This window comes from Sceloporus undulatus, chromosome 4, assembly GCF_019175285.1.
Source record: "Sceloporus undulatus isolate JIND9_A2432 ecotype Alabama chromosome 4, SceUnd_v1.1, whole genome shotgun sequence".
In the NCBI taxonomy this organism is placed as follows: Eukaryota; Metazoa; Chordata; class Lepidosauria; order Squamata; family Phrynosomatidae; genus Sceloporus; species Sceloporus undulatus.
This window is the reverse complement of record NC_056525.1, coordinates 227,027,754-227,044,746: the sequence shown is the minus strand read 5'-3', so window position 1 is coordinate 227,044,746 and position 16,993 is coordinate 227,027,754.

Sequence of the window (16,993 nt, the reverse complement as noted above, 5' to 3'; positions counted from 1 at the left end):
ACCAGTTACCATAATTCCCTCCTCATCTATCAAGCCTTTAGGATCAACACAGCTATGCCTGCCAGAATTTTTTAACTTCTTTGGCATTTTTTTCTTTGTCTTTGTCTTTTATATCCTTTGTTACATGCCCCTAAATTTTACCCTGGATTTATGGCCCCAAACCTGCCTTCAACTTATACATGAGGTCAACTTATACATGAGTCTATATGGTACTTGTACAAGCCTTAAGAAATGGGAGGAAGCACTACAGAGAGTAACAATTTGATCGTAGAACCATGACATTCAGGCATAATCTACCACTGAAAAGACATTAGAGATTATCACATGGAGTAAGGAGGGATCACTCTCATCCTTACCCCATCCTTATTGCATCTGCACTTATCCTGCCCTTCTCCCATCAATGGCCCCATCATTGTATTAATGGGAGTTTCTGTTAATACACATTGACAAGGCCATGCCACTTCACTGACAGGAGAAGGACAGGATAACTGCACTGTTGTCTGAAAATCTTATCATGGTAGCACAATAAGAATGGTGTAAGGATGGGATAATGACAGATGTCATGTGATAATCTTCATGCAGTCATGCCATAAGGATGGGGTAATGACAGGAGCATTCTGTTCTTTACCCCTTGTGATAATCTCCATAATCCTGACAGTCTACAACTGAACATGGGAGTTCTTTTTATCAATCTCTCTCTCTCCCTTTCCTTCCCTCAATCTGCCTTTTGGATAGCAATCCAGCAATCTATGGAGTGACAATCAAAAACAAAATCCCTGTCTCAATTCATCCTTATAGCAGAGATTGCCCATGAGAGAGAGGTGGACACATCACTCTTCTGTGTCTCAATCAACAGGAAAACAGATTGCTGTTTCTCACAATAGCTGCAACTCAGTAAGCCAGGAATGGGGAAAGTTTATGATCCCTATGTACTCCCTACACCATTGAATCTGTAGGATTCTACAATGTAGGAATCATGAATATGTATAAGTCATTAATGTACAACTCTAGGAAGATTATCACACAAGGCTTTAAAGCTACTATTAAGTCTATAGAATAGTCTTTTTAGCAATATATATCTCACAGCATTGTCTCTGTGTTTTTGCTACTTAGCTATCAGGGATTAGAGCATCCCTTTTCATTGACAGGGAAAACCCATCAATAAGCTCCCAATCATGTTTCAGTCCTATTAGCATGAAATGTTGCTGCTGTGGCAGTTCCAATATTGGCAGTCATGTTGTGTCAGTGTTTCCTCCTTCCCCACTATACCCCTTCCATCACTATTCCCAAGAAGTTTGATTTATTTTATTTTATTTGTTTTTCTATTTCTTTTTCTGGAATTGTGTTTTAAAAAAACCTAGAAGGCAAGCTAGGTAGAGAATAGGGCAGGGAGGTGAGATTACGGGAGAGTGCAGAAGAGAGCACAAGTGATATGGCATACTGGTAGAAAACCAGTTTAAAAAAACAGTATAAGATATTAATAGAAAATAGTATGGCAATAGAAGAAAATTGGAAAAGGGGTGCTAAACTCCATCTGCCTTTTCCATAGTTTAGTAAGAAGAAGCCAACAACCCTGTTCGTATCATTTTTACAGAAAAATAGGGAATTAGAATGTAATAAGTGGGTGATGGGGGTTAAACTTTGAGGCCTAATGCAAACATGGCTGATACAGTGGCACCTAGATATGCCTAATTATGACTGGTGTCTGTTATACAATTTGTACACTTGAAGACATTCCAAGTTCATATAGAGTTCTTGAACTGTGTGTCTTATTGACACCAGAAGCTCTAAACACACTTCTCTGTCAAAAGGTATCCTCCTCAATTTTTTGAGTTGCTAGGTAATACAGCATCATTGTGGGATAGTAGCATATGACCTAGTTAGTATACATGCTCCAGAAATATGACCTGCTAATTAATAACACTGTACCTACATAGAGATAGAATGCTCTGAAATCATCATATGAAAGAGAGAGAGAGAGAGTATGAATGCTTGTTTCTTTTCTTTTGTGTCAGTTTTTTTTTTTTTTGTTTGTTTTTTTGCAGGGTGGGGATTTGTGAGATTGCTGGCACCTATTTACTGTAGTTAAATAAATGTTTCAATTCTCTTCCCTCTTGTGTGGAAAACTGGCTTACTCACATCAGGGCAAGGATCTTATATGTTCTTGGACATCATAAGGAACTACTGATGGAAGAAACAGTCCCTGTTGCACTATTGCAAAGATGTGTAATAATGGCTGCTCTTATAGCAGCATTTTTCTTTAACTAACGTGATTGCGGAAAGAACAGGGCTCATATGGTAATGTCCTAGGTCACATATTTGTAACTGTGATCATGAATTCCAGCCCAAATTTTAAAGTTTTTGTCCTCATACAGAAAAATACTTTTCATCTTTGAATTTAAATTAGCTTTAGAGAAGGTTTCTTTTAAAAATTAAAAGAGAGAAAGAAAGAAAGTAAGTTAAAAGTTAGGACTTAAAAGTAATCTGGAAACCAATTTGTTAGAGTTTTTCCTTGAGATGACCACCTACAAAAGCTCTATATTAAAACACATTTCTTTATTGAAACTGTAGGACCTTTTCTGAGAGGGACAACAAGTAGTGTAATGTCGATGAGATACAGTTGACTAAGAACTGTAGTGTCTTAGTTCCTTAGTTCATGATGACATTTTTAGTGCACTTCAAGTGAACTTATTCAAGTCAACAAGACAGTCATTTGGTGGCAGGAGAGACAGCAAAAGCAAAAAAGCAGGAACATCGATCCCTTTGAAAGAAGCATTGAAAGTGAGGAAGCCATCTCTTATACTAAGTTTACACTGTCAAGAAGATGAATAAAAGCTATAAATAATATACAAGCCTATCTAAGATTTATATCAGTGGAATTTTTGATAACAATTCTTTTAAAATTCTAGACTTTTGAAAAAGTAGTGCTGTTTCCTGAAATAATAATCACAATTTCATATTTAAATGCATATACTGTACCATATTTCTTATTTCCAGTATTTATTACATGAATACATTAATCCTTTAAAAATGTATGTGGAAGTACCTTCTGCAATAACATATAAGTGTACCTTCCATTGAAAACGTATTTAAACGTTATCCTGAGCCTCCTTCTGGATCAGGTACATCAGTTATTAAAAGTGGCTTCCTCTTTCTTTCATTCTGGAAAGCTCCATGGCCCACTGTCCATATTTGAGATCACATATATTTCAAAATTAAGTTAAATGCAATTATCCAAAACAGAACGACAAAAAAATCAGTTTCACATGTTGTACTAACACAGGGGTTCCCAAACTGGGGGTCTCGACCCCTTTGGGAGTCAATTCACCCTTTCTTGGGGGTCACCAATTTGGGATTCGCCCCTGCCTCCTCCACCTCCTCCCTCTTCCCCGCAGGTGCCTGTGTTGGTGCCACCATCACGTGGGGATGGGGACAGGCACGGGGCTGCCGGCTGCCTGCTCCTCCTCCTCCAATGTGGTCTGGCCAGCATGGAGGAGGAGGAGGGGTGAGGAAGAGGAGGCAGAGACGGAGGGGCTTCCAGCAGCCTTTGCAGCCGGACGTCCCCCCCTTCTTCCAGCTGGCAGCCTCCCTAATTGGTTGGGAGGCTGGGAAGGGGTGAGACTTCTGACTGCAAACGCTGCTGGGGCTTGTAGGCGGCTGGAAATCCTGCCTCTTCCTGGCCTCCCAATCAATCAGGGAGGCCGCCAGGCAGGACTTTCGGCCGCAATACATGTCGCAGACCAACAAAGGTTGGGAACCACTGTACTAACAGCTCTCCACATTAACATTTTCATTCATGCTCCAAGATTGCATCTATTAAGGGCCACACCCAAGCAGATACAGTACAGCATTAAATGTGCTTTTAATTTGAATTTACAAGGAACTGTCATTTCAGAAGAAAATTAGTCTGTGCTGATTTTGATTGTGTAGACCATGAAAAATTTTGGTTGCTCCAAATGGTATGCTACACCATTTGATCATCCTGAAAGCATGACTTGTACTCAGGACAAATGGCTACCGTCAAGAGAGAATACAGAAAAATTGAATGGTTTCCAATGGCAAGGGGGTCAGACAAGGCTGCATTTTATCACCCTATCTGTTTATCTTGTACACTGAATATATCATGTGTAGAGCAGGATTAGACTCAGAGGAAGGAGGCCTGAAAACTGGTGGAAGCAACATGAAGAATTTATGATTTGCAGATGGCACCATACCATAATTCTCTACTAACAGAACATAGCAAAGACTTGGAATAATTACTGAAAAAGTCTGTGTAGAAAATGCAAAGGATGGTTTACAGCTAAACATTAAGAAAGCAAAAATAATAGCCACAGATGATGTACTGTATAACTTGAAAGCTTCATTGGAGCTTTGAAAGCTTGCAAAATGTATATTGTACCATTTGAGTGGACCAATAAAGGTATCACTGTTTTGTGGATTTTGGATATTGTTGTATCTTGAAAACAGGTTTGTTTTCCTTATGCATGAAATTATGGGCTAATATTTCAACATGATGTTGATGAAAGTTCGGTAGGATTGTTTCCTCTGGGTGGGAGATGAAAATGATTTTGCTGGCTGCATCTGTGCCTCTGCCTGCTAGTTGACCTCCCTTTTATAGAGCATCCCGTGGTTTCATATCAGCTATTCCTTATGCAAACTCCATTAAAGTCTGCTCTAAGTCTTCAATTCCACAGTCCCTTTACGGATTTCATTTTATAACTGCAGTGAAATTAGTGAATCACAATTATATACTTTGGTATGAATAATTCATCTCAAAAGGAGGCCCTGTTAAAATGAAAAGAGATGATAATATGATAATAGTTTTTCCATAGATGGGGTAATGCACCTGCCCATTAGTTACAACAAGAACAGTGACAAGGACCATTAATTATGTCATAAAAACAGCTTTCAGCTCAGATCTTAACTAATGCAGCCCCAGTAATGGTAGGACAAACCACGTCTTAGCCTTCAAATTTTAACAAAGTGAAATTGGTTGAATCAAAATGAACTCTGTCTATTTTTCTCCTTTCTCTGCTTGCTGCTGTATGACATTGTGTGCCTTTCATAATTGAAAACAGACTCTGTGTAGATCACATGCAGCATTTCTATACTTTTTTTAAAAGCCAATTTGTTCTGTTTGTAAGACAAACTTTTTGTGTTCTGTACAGTGTGGTAACCATCCAAAAGTGCAGTATGGCATCTTCCATTATTCATAAACTAAAATGCTGTAACAGTCTAAAACAGGGGCAGCCAACTGGTGGCCTCCCACATGCTGTTGGAGTGCAGCTCTCATCAGGATAGTCAATGATGAGGGATGATGGGGGTTGCCATTGATGGCCCAAAGTAACCTTACAGTTTAAAACTATAGCTATCATTCTTATATATAATAGGTAGGGATAATAAATAATATCTGACATTTCTGAGATTCTGAGATGTCTTACCTCCCAAAACTCACTGAGTAAAAAGGAAAATGTTTATAAAAATATATACACAAAGAAAAGTAGGTAAATAAATGTATATATTATAGAAAATATGTACTGAAAATGCATACAAAGCTTCAGGATGGTGAGTGGGGTCTGAAATCCTGTTAGTGTCTTGATGCTTCTCTGAACCTTCATGCTGTTTTATGACTTATGGCAACCCATAGCCAAACCTACCACATGTTTTCTTGGCAAGATATGTTCAGAGCTGGTTTGCCTTTGCCTTTGCCTTCCTCTGATCTGAGAGAGAATGACTTTGCCCAAGGTCTTTCAGTGGGTTTCCATGTGTGAGAAGAGATTAGAACCCAGTTCACCAGAGTTGTAGTACAACACTCAATCCACTATACCACCATGGCTCTCCAACCCATACAAAGAACTTAAAAGTGAATTGCAAAGGTGTGAGAGAGAGATACCCATTTGTGATTCATGAGCAGTGTGTTCATGAACAGACATTATTTTAAAATGCAATTAAATAATCTATAGAAGTAAAGCCATTTGAAAATCCATTAAAAGATGAAGACAGTACATCATCAAACAACACAGCATTAAAATCCCATTATAATCAATTCCTAAAAGCTGTCTGGACAGGGGGAAAATCCTTTGCCAGCAGAGGAACAGCAAGGTAGGATTCATTCAAGATTCCTGGGCAAGGAGTTCCAAAACCACCAACAAGGTTTTCTTCCTTGTTCCCACCAGTTGCCTGGAAAGGAGATGGAGCTGAGTCAAGGGTCTCCCCCAACAGTCTCTACAGTCTGGGCAGGCTCATATTGGAAGATACGCTTTCACATAGCCTGGATCTGAGCTATATACTGTACATATGACAGATGGAAGACGATTGCAAAGAGTTACAATAAAGTAATGACTCTTCCATCCAGAATTTTCCACACCCTTTATCATAGGGCTGTGTGTACACAAAAGAAACAGCTGAGCTTGTATGTCACTTTGATTCTTCAGAAAGTAGATTGCTTGGGCTTCTTTGGGCGTGATCTCTTTTCCCTTGTGTTCAAAGCAGAGCCCCATGCCAGCAATCACAGGCCTTGTATATCTCCCCAGTAAATAATAGGACCACACTTTGCTCACTTCTGAACAATTGTCACTTTTACAGTTAAAGAATTGAAATGGGAAGCTGAAGTCATTTCTTCTTATGGGATGAAGCATGTCAAATTTCATAGAAATACATACATGGCCAGGTAAGTTTTATTTTCAAGATAATGCTGTGCTTTTAATGGAAAAAAATCAGAGTTTTATTTTTCTCCTTCCCATGGAAATGTCAGTAGGCAAAGTGTCCCTAGAGCAAGGGTGGGAAACCGTGGAAGGTTAGGGGACTACATAAACTGCCAAGGAAACCTTTGAGGACTGCACTGTCTACCACACCCCCATTGCGCATATCTGTATCTGTCTGTCTATATCATCTTCAGATGCACCCAAGTAGTCTCACTAGAATTCTTCCACTCCTAGAAAAAAAGATTTTAGTTTATTTATGTAGACAGCAAAAGAACTATAAAAGCCTGTTTAGAATTTCCAATCAAATAAACATTGTGTGGAGAACCCTACAGAGCGAAGGCTGTATTCCAGTTAAGATTTCAAGGCGGAAAGTAGAATGTCAAAATCATGATTAATATGTTAAAATATATTTCTATTTGTATTGAAAATGTTCAGATGTGTCAATGGTTAACTAAAGTTTAAAATGGTTCCTGTTGAAAGCCAGGAAGACTAGGCTAGAAGAACAAGTGTTCAAGGACGAACAACGTAGACAAAATATAAGCAAAATATATTGTTGTTATACTCTTGTGTTACATGGTGACTTCATGGGAAAGAGGTGCGTCCACTTGGTGGGAAAGTTGATCTATTGAGAGAACAAAGACTGATGTCATTTTCAAGGTTTTCTTCTAGCATGGACTCTGAAAGAGAATAGATGTATAGTAGCCTGCTGTGAATGTGTAAATAGCAACCAAGTCAATAAACCCTCATATGAGTGAAAATCTGTGTTGAAGTGACTTTGTTCCTGAATTCCAGAGAAGACTTCATCTGTTCCAGTTGGTACCAGTTCAAACCACCGGCAGCAAGAGACATCACCCATAACAAAGAGTTTTTCTAACATAATAAACCTCATGCAAATAGATGGAAAGTTTGAGCAGTGAATAGGAGAAAAAAAAAAAGAGAGAAAAATAGTGGAAATTAAAGAGCTATATAGGGGTTTAAGCTCTCAGGGTCCCAAGATCTTCAGTGGAAGCCCTTCTTTCAGTTTTGCCAATCTCACGGGCATGTCATGACATATGAGATTATCACACCCAGAAATCCATTAGGAAAGTAATAGTTAGATTTTTTACAATTGAAAAAGGAGTGGCAAGTAGAAAACTGTGAAGCATACAGTATAGCACAAGGGCATCATAGCTCAGCAGGAAGAAAGTGCTGGAGGAAGGTATGGCTTTATAGTTGGAAGGAATGATTACAGGCTTGGTGATAGCTTAGCTTATGAAGACTGATATTTAAGACTGTTGATTTATGAAGATATGCTGTAATTTCTGTTTAAACTAATGCTGCAAAGACTACTTGGAGGAATGCTAAAGGACTGCAAAGATTCTCATCTGTCTGGATTTTTTCTTGCCAGGAAAATCTCAAGAAATCAGTTTTTCTCTAATTATTTGAATATTTTTAAATGTCCTTTCCATAGCCAAGTTTGACTATTTCTATATTTAACCAATATATAAATAGTATGTTTTATCTTTTTAAAGTTTTAATTATCAGACTGGGCAGACCGGCCATTAAGGCTGGCCTAGGGTCAGAGTCGGGGCAGGGCATCCAGCACTCCTCTGGTGCTGTGTACACATAACACAGCACCAAAGGAGCGCCTTAAAGCCCTGGTGCTATGACTATCACACCCCTTCCAGCGTGCGAAAAGAAGCTGTTTTTGTGTCTCCTTTTTGTGCCCTGGAAAGGCCAGATTGGGGCCACAGCGTCCAGTTGACATGGCCCCAATCCGTCACAGCTAGAAATAGCTGCAGGCCACCCCTTAGGGGCAGTCTGCGCAGCCTGCTAGTCTGTTTTTCATTTGTTTATACCACCAACAGTTGTGTTGCAGCTGTCTGTGGACAGAAAGGCAGGGCACAAATTTATTTATCTGTAATATATGCACACAGGCATACCAAATACATTTGCAGAGATTGCTCTTCTCTTTATTGTTTATACCTTTATTCTGCTAAAACATATTCATCTGGGGATTAAACAAGTGAACATTAGAAATTCATTAGTCCTGATGATATCATCCCTAAAAGAGTGTTTAAAATGCACCTGTTCAATCAATGGAAGTGTTCCAAGCAATGGAAGTGACAATACAATTCAATGAGAGCCAATATGGTGTAGTGGTATGAGAGTTTGACTAGGGCTCCCAGAGAACAAGGTTCAAATCACTACCTGGACATGGAAACCCACTGGGTTTCCTTGGGCAAGTTGTAGTCTCTCAAATGTAGGCTGCATCTGCAATGCAGATGTAGTGCAATTTGACACCACTTTAACTGCCATGGCTCAATGCAATTCAATTCTGGGGTTTGTGGTTTGTTGTGGCAAAGTCTAAATATCTCACAAAACTATAGATCCCAGAATTTCATTACACTGGACCATGGCAGTTAAAGTGGCATCAAACCGCAATGCAGACAGGGCCTAAAAGGAAAACAGTGGAAAACAAATCTGAAGAACAAATCTTGCCCAGAAAATCCGGTGATAGGGTTGCCTTAGAGTTGCCATAATTCAGGAATAACTTGAAGGCACACATCAACAGTAACAAGGACAGCAGCAGCAAAACAATCTAAGCAAGGCACATTCTGTTGAGAGAGAGAAAAAAGCACCAAGGCCTATTAGCATCATTGCAAAGCATTGTGGGGATATCTAAAAGACAAGTGTCTTGTGTAGAGAGCTGGCAGAGATGGGACAGCCTAGCAATAACTAATAGGAAGAGAGTTGGTTACACACTGAAGGCTGGAGAAGATAAATAGGATGTTGCTGAGAGGGAGAATTAGATATGGAATGTTATAATAAAAGTCCAGAAGTGAGGGACTTAGAAGATTATCACACCAGTGCTTTCCATGGGGTAAGCGCTGGCAAATCACCTCTAAAACATTGAGGAAGTGTGCCTGGTGCACTTCCTCAACATCAAGGAATCATTGGCTCCTCTCCAGCATCATGGAATCATTTGGGGAAAGGCAATTTCCTCTGAATGGAAACTTTGCATTCAGAGGAAATTCCCTCTCCCCAAATGATTCAGTGATGCTGGAGATGAGCCAACGATTCCCTGATGTTGAAGAAGCATGCAAGGCTTTCACACATGTACACTTCCTTCAGTTTTAGAGGCGATTTACCAGCGCTCAACACTGGTCTGATAATCTTAGACAGGATCTGACAGGGAAGTTAACTACACCTGTAACTGAATGAAACTAAGAAACTATGAAACTGACATTTAGAAATGGGGAAACAGTTTTATACCCATAAGTTGGCATTCACAAGTAAAGTAAAGTGACTGTCACACATGGGTGGCAGTCACAAATAAAAAAGAAAAATAGTTTTAAGAAAATAAGTCACCATCACAGCCTTTCAGACCTAGCTACTTCTGAGACATGTAAGCTCATGTAGGGAAAAACAAGAGGAACAAGTATCAGGAAGGCCCACCTCAGTGCAATTGGACAGTGAAAGACCATTAATATGGGATCATTGCAACAAAGCAGGGCAACTTGAAGAGCAAAAAAGGCTTTGATTCAAATCCCATCTGATCTAAAGGTGAAGAAGCAAACTGCATCTCAAGCCTGTTACAACTCTAAGAGGGGCATGAAGAATATTTATTAATGCCAACAGCATAAATCCTTAAATGTTTTGAGCAAATGATTATCCATCAGGCAATTGCTGTAAAAAAGATAAATGGTCAACAACAACAACAAGCTATTGAACATGGAATGGTATTTTCTTGATGCAAAGTCATAAAATGAGTAATAGGCAATGTTTCATAAAGGAAAGCATGCATAAGCAAATGCCAGTACTTTTGAAAAGCAAATATTAGTTATTCTGAACAAAGCTAGAGTGCAGTGAATTAAATTTCAGTCTCTAGAAGACAAAATAACTTGATCAAGATCATACTGCAGTCCTTTGTAGGCCTCCGCAGAACTAAGGCCCACTGAGTTCAATGGGACTCACTACCAGGAAGAGGCAGCTGGGGGCTTCTGGGTCAATGGAGCAATGAATCCATTTTGGACTTAGTCTGAACCATGGGGTGGTGGTGGTGGAATTCTGTGCCTTGGGTGTGTGTATGTCTTATGTGCCTTCAAGTCATTTTCGACTTATGGCATGATGTTTTCTTGATTTGTTCACCGAAGGTTTGCCATTGCTTCCTAGATTTACCACTTCTCCAAGACTGGAGAAACCAAACACCACCAGGGTTAGAAAGAATATTCAAAAGCATTTGGAAGATGGTTGGGGGAAAACTGTTTATTTAGTGCCAGGAAGCACTGAAAAGGAGAATCCTAGTTATGTGAGAATCTTTGCAGTTTGGGACATATTCTGTGCATATATAGAGGGGGGGGTTGTTGGTGTTTTTTTACACAGAGACAAACATTTTCTGTGCAGAAAAATCTTTGAAGTTTGTGATTTATTCTGCGCAAAAATATATATAGCCTCCCAGCTACTCCTTGAACATCAAGGGCTACAGATCTCATCTGATCTGTGAGTAGAATTAAGAGAATATATTAAATGGTCTCATCAGGGTTTTGGTTGCTTTGTCTAAAATGACCTAATCTATCTGTAAACTGCAATTTCTAATCTGTGCCTGAAGGACAAGATGGTTTTTCACGTAAAGAGATATCCTGTTACTATGGAGATTCCTTACTTAGAATAAAACCTTTTCCTTTAAAAGTCTCTCTCATGCTGAGTCTTTTTCACATTCCTTCACTCAGGCTAGCCTTCCCCAGGGTTGGGGAAGGGAAGGAGGTGTCTCTGCAGCATTAAAGATGGAAATTGCCTGCGGAATCCTAGCAATGATCTCATTGCGTTGCTAAAAAGGAAGGATTCAAATCAATGGGAGGGGGTGAGTTCATTACATAGGATAAGTGCTCTCTAGGGATCCCATTCTGCAGGAGCAGGAAGAGGGGACCTTGGAAGCATTACATATGTGGAGACTGAATTCCAAACTATGACCATAATTGGTGACATGAATATATAAGTGATACCAACATTAAAAAGAACATGGATGTTTTGGCAGGAAGAAAGTGACTGAAGAAAAGGCGGCTAGAAGGGAAATGGGAGTCAGCAGGAGATTTCAGCAGCAGTCTCTCATTCCCTCAGAATGGCAGGCATTAAGGTTATAGGCACAATTAATGTGCTCTAATTACCAATCTAGAAGATTTAAAGGCAACAAAAACTGTTCTTAAATCCACCTATTTACTGATTTTCTCCCCCTCACTGGGTTATTGCAGAAGGAGACAGGGTTGTTGGGTTTTTTCCCCTTGCCATTTGAAATCATTGTCTTCACACTGTATACCTGTACAGATTATGTTAAGTACTTTGAAACCCCTGTGGTTTCAGTGAGAAAGACTTAAGCAGATGCTTAACTCAGCTACTATTTTTGACATTATCTGAATGAGCATGCCAAATGTAAGTGACCTAATTACTTGGGATAAAATCCCAAAGAACTCAAAAGAGGTTAAATTACAAACAAACATGCACTGGATCAGGTTGAATGCTTAATATTTTGGACATAAATCAACATCTTCCTAGCTAGATATATTTAGATGCATGAGATGATGGGTGGGTGGATGGATCTCTGTTGGTAATATATGCATGCATAAGATGCACCAAGCAATTTTTTAGACAATGCAGAACAGATGTATCCAGCTGATAGTGATAAGAGTGGAGTTTTGCAAGTGGAACCATTGCAGTTCCATAATAATGCACCTAGAATAGTGTGTCAGTGCTCACTGCACATTCTATACTGTCTCTATGCATTGTGTAATGAAGTGATGTGCATGCAACATTGCTCATGCATTGTGCTATGCCATGGTAATACTCAACACTGCATAATTCTAGCATTGCATAATTCCATCAGCAGATATTTACACTATACAAAGAAAATATAAGATCTTCACCTCAAAATATTAAACATTGGCTTGATCATGCTTATCAAGCTAATGGGTAGCTTAATAAAATGCATGTTTACTTAAAAGTAAGCCCGCTTTTACCTATTCTACTTAGCAATAGTGAATTCATTGAGATTTACTCTCTGATAGCATGCATAGGACTCCAAACTGTATTAACTTACTTGTTCAACATATTCTTGCAGCAAATATTGTCCCAAGGTAAATTTTCCCCAAAATATGTAACTTATGCTTTTTATATTTGATAAGACCTCCTGTTTTTATTGACTGTGATTCAAAGCACTGTTCTGCATTAATAAACTGGTCTTTTGAGTTCTGGACTCATGACAAATACAGCACAGTGGTTTGGGTGTTGGATTGAGACTTGAGATCAGGGTTCAAATCCTCATCCAACTATGAAAACTTTATGGTTGTTTTCGGCAAGTCACATCCTCTCAGTCTAAAGTGTAAGGCAATGGGAAGCCTCGTCTGAATAAAGCTTGCAAAAAGCAAAGAAAAAAGGGGGAAAAAGACTATGTTAGGGTTGCCACAAGTTAGGAATGGAACAGAAATTCCCAACTGGGATCAAATTTGAGGCTCCTAACACCTCAAGAAACTTACATGGGAACAACAATGGCACATTGAAAATTGCAAATGCAGGAACATTTTCCCCTCTGACACAATAAACACCATATACTTTTAGTGAACTGCATAAAAGTTTGAGAAAGTGATCCACTTTGTAGTAAAAACTGCACATGTAGTCTTTTTAGTGTACACAGAAAACTCTGCTTCAACATTGTGACTACAGTCTTTGCTGGCTTAAAAATTATATGACCTAAAAGTTATGAAACTCAGCCCAACTGAAACTACAACCACACATGGTTTTGTTAAACAGCATTGCTGGATTTTGTACAGCATTTTTGTTGTGCAACATTGCTGTTTTCTGTGTAAAGCCCAGCAGTGTTGTGAAACAAAATGTTACACAAAATTTGACAACATTGCAAAAAAAAAAGAAAAAAAGAAAAAAAAAGTGGGGGTTAGTTTTTGTTATGCAACATTACTGTTTTCTTTGCAACATTTTTGTGGTATAGCATTTTTTTCTACATAAAAAAGCAGTGTTGCACAACAATACCACATGCCTATCTTTTGTGAAACATTGCTGAATTTGCACAAAATTTTTGTTGCACAACATTCCACCTCCACAATTTAGCTCTTTTTCATATAAAAAAATCCAACTGTCTTGCATATAAATGCATGTGGCTTTCTAAGAAAAGTCTTTTTTGCATACTTCACAATTGGAATGTTGTACAATTACCTTTTAATACTAAAAACTATGCCAACCATGCAGTCCTCAGCAGAAGCTGTGTGGTTTCTGGAAAACAACACCATTTTCTGGGACAGTTGCAAAGATTTCGTGGAAAAGCTATACAGTTTACCATCCCTGCAGGCAAAAAGCAAAAAACAAAACCCAAAGTGTATGGAAGCTGTGGGAAAGAAAAACAGTTGTTTTTCTTGGATTTTGTTCTTGACATCAATTGGGACTTGGGAAAATTGAGATTTATGTCCTTAGCATCATCTGGAAGGAACATAATAACAACCACTGACGATTTGGCAATGCAGTTGAGACAAGGTACTCTATCGAGAGAAGACAGTAAGGGCTGTTCGACAGTGGAACAAACTCCTTCAGAATGTAGTAGAATCTCCTTCCTTAGAGGTTTTTAAACAGAGACTGGATGGCCATCTGTCGGGGATGCTTTGATTTAGATTTCCTGCATGGCAGGGGGTGGTCTCTTCCAACTCTATGATTCTAGATACAAGTAGCTATGAGAAATTTCTTCCTACAAACAAATACTGATGTCTAAATTCATTGCATGGATGTTTCTGAACATCACCCCTTATTGCCACTTAATTTGTATCATTTTTTTTTCTGCCAATAAGCTCACAGGCCAATGGCTTAGTCCTTAGGATGGCAGATAGTCAACACACCTAGCGGGCCGATGTGGAGTGAGACAATTGGTCAGTTGCATCTAATATTGCCCATTCTGGTTGACAGCAGCTTTTCAGTGCCTTAGGTAGGTAGACATCATTTCCAACCCCATATCCCCTAGCCAGTAAATTAACCCTTGGAATTCCAGTACATATACCAAACATTTGTTCTATTTCTATGTCGCTGCCCTTTCCATCAACCCTACCCAGGATGACCAGTGGTCATGAATGATGTGAGCTGAAGTACAAGCAGCATCTGGAGACTCACCATTTCCTTACTCTTACATCCTGTTGAATACTCCATCCCTCAAAAAGTCTCACTCTATTGATCCTGACCCCAACATGTATCCATTAGGTGTGGGTGTCTAAATGTGAAAGCCTAGCTGCATAGAAGTCTATGCCCACAAGCTTACCTTTGCACATATCCACACCTGTCCTTACCAGTGAGAGTGGGTACAGAAGCATCATGCTGCCTTGGGGCCAGGCCTGAGACACATTTCCATATCTCCATTTTACCTGTGTTTCCCCCTTCAAACTGCACATGTCAAGGGTGATACAGAATGTAGATATTTTTGAGGCTGTAACAAGAACTTGCTAACTTTTTGTTCCATTACAGCTTTTGAAAAGCATGAGCTATATCTTTTTGACCTTCTGGTCAAACTGCTGATAATTATTTTACTCCATGAGGCTATATTAAAAGGTTATTCTCAGAAATGTCAAAAATCAATGGCACCATTGACCCCAAGGGGAGGGGGGAATAGATTATACCCTTCGTCGCTATTGTATCTAATCCTCCTTCCAAAGAATCTGGCTGACATTTGCCACAGACTTGAATAGGAGACAGATCAAGCCCCTTGCATATGATTATCATGAATGTGGGGAAAATATGTCTACCTTGAGGTGCCCAGCAGCTGAGATTAAGTGTCCTTGCAAATGGGAAAGCCCTAGTTTATTCATTGCACAGAGTTCACTATCTTAGAAGGGAAATGTACATTTTTCAAAAATTAAAATTAAAAAAATCATATCTATTAACAGAGAAGAAAGCTTTGCATATCAGTGGGAAATGGCATTACATTTTCAAAGGGCATAAAAGGTTATGGCCATTTACTAAAACCCAACAGCTATAGTGTAATACTGTACTATTACTGAGCAAACCTCCAATTCATGTCTACAGCCAGAGGACATGTGGGGAGACTAGACCTTCAGGGATTGGCCAGGTTCCATCCTAGAGTTTTCATATTCACTTTAAAAATATTCAGTGTCTGAAAAATAATTTTAAATAATAATAACTTATAGATCCAAGGCTCAAAGTGTGGTTAGTTATGAAGTTTTTATGGGCTGCTGGTATTGTTTTTAAAAAATGTAATTCTTTTTTTTTTTCTCATTTCTCAAAAATACCTCAAATGTAACTATTTAAATATGGTAAATTCCCAGTGTTATAAACTGCTGGCACAAGACTAGGGAGACAAATTCTGGCTTGGTTTGTCCGCATGTAATGATAAACCTTTTTTTACTTTTTTTTTTTTTTTTTTTTTTTCTTGAATTTTGTTGTTGTTTGTTTCCAATTGAATTTCAGCATTCCTGAGACCAACTTTCATGGGTTTTTTTTTGGCCCAAGTATAAAATTGTTTGCATGGACTTTTAAAATGGAAGCTTATAATGGGGTTGTTTTATCTGTCAAAAATCAGCATGTCCTTTTGTATTTGTTCTCTGTGTTTGTGTGTGAGTACACTTAGGAAAAAAAGTTAGTTCTTTGCTGCTGCACTTTGCACAAAAAGTGGATAAAACGACAGAGAAAAGACCTCTTTGTCTCACTCTTGTGCTGGAGGAGAGAATTCTTGTGGGATCTGGCTAGCGCTCAACAGGCTGTCTTGCTGTGTTGAGACAGCTTGTCTCAGCTGCGATAAAAGATTGTGGCAGAAAGTCCTCACTTTGAAATTCAAAACAATCTCTTTCCATCTATACTGTTACTCCAACATCCACAACAGCGTATAGGGCAGCAGTACCAAACAGTGCACAAACCAGTATTTCAGGCATATGCTATTAGCAAGGCCACTGTAAAATGAACTTTTGAATTTACAGTTACAAAAGGAATGAAGTTATCACTTCTTATGATCACAATGAAATATAGTGAATAATTTTGTAACAGAAAAATAACAGGAAAATAATTATTTCTTCTCCCAGAGCATTATTTCTTCTCCCAGAGCCTCTGCAGAGCAGTTCCTGCTACAGAGAAGAGGAGGAGAGAGGTAGCTGGGCAGCCATTTTAAGTGGTGACTGTTTAATTGTTTTTTAAACTCTAGGAAGAGTGTGCTTGTAGTCACATCTTCAGTGAGTCACACCTGTGAGTCACTAGGGACGGAGCTAGCAGACTAGCTCTTTATTTCTTCTCCCAGAGCTTCTGCAGAGCAGTTT